The following is a 1,193-nucleotide window of genomic DNA, read 5'->3' on the forward strand; positions in this document are numbered from 1 at the left end:
GCATCAAGGCTGGATGCTATCAAGTGGTATCTAGAGCTATGGTTCAAATTAGAACCGTGAGATAAGTCACTTTCTTCCATCTCTTTGCTGTCAGATTTTTCCTGGTTGTCTTGATTGTTTCTGAAATTCCATCTCTGTTTCAGCATTTAGGCTTCTATGTTTGAGTTGTTCTTGAATACTAGCTTTAATTGCTTGAGTTTTTCATCATTTTATTCGGCTATTCTTGCTGCCTTGAGTCATTTTATCATTTAAACATCCATTCTGTTTTGTCTATAGTCATGTCATTTTAGTTGATTTTTCTGTCATTGCATCTGGTTGTTCAACCAAGTTTTACCAAAACTGAAGTGTTTGGATGTGGCTACACCAAGTAAGAGAAATGATCAATCCAGAATTGAGCTCAGGTGTTTAATTGGCCAATCAAAACTCAGATCTGATTTGTGTTTGCCAATTCTGTTTGATTTTCATAAAATCTGTTCTGCAACAACACAGTCACTGTCATACGGCATTTTGTAGTGTTCTATTGAACAACAATTAATTGAGACAATGCTTGAATCATTTGGAAGATGAACTGAGTTGATTCCAAGTGTGTATCATGTTGCAAGCATTAAAAGTGCAGTAGCCGATCTGCAAAGTATCTTTGAGCTTAAAATTCTGCATAATTGAGTCAAGATTGGTACTAGATCATTGCCAATCATCTTTAGCCTGTTTCTGCTGTGTGAGCAACTTTCAAATACCATTTCCAAACTCTCTTTGCTGTTTTCAAACCAGAATTACAAGCCAATTGAATTTTGACCATGCTAGTTGTGAATTTTATTGAAATTTTGGTACTGCAGTAGTGAAAATCTGTTATAGGCTGTTTTGATCTGTCAAATTAGCTTCAACAAGTCTTAATTCATCATCCAAATATGTCTGGATCATTGCATTGAGCCTATATGCAGTACTGTTCATTTGGTCCATTTTTCTGCACTAAATTTTGATGATTGCCGAGAGCTATGCTGTGCATTTTCAAATCTGCATTGTTTGTTGTTTGATTCCATAAAACTGGATGCAAGAAAAGCCTATGGTCCATAAAATAGCAAGATAACAATTCAAAAGAGTTACTAAAACATTAAAAAGGCAAATAGGACCATTGCATCAACAGTTTCGAAATTCTGATTGTATTNCACTTTGCTGCCAAAACTGATGCAAGTTCA

Source organism: Vigna radiata, chromosome 7, assembly GCF_000741045.1.
Source record: "Vigna radiata var. radiata cultivar VC1973A chromosome 7, Vradiata_ver6, whole genome shotgun sequence".
Taxonomy (NCBI): Eukaryota; Viridiplantae; Streptophyta; class Magnoliopsida; order Fabales; family Fabaceae; genus Vigna; species Vigna radiata.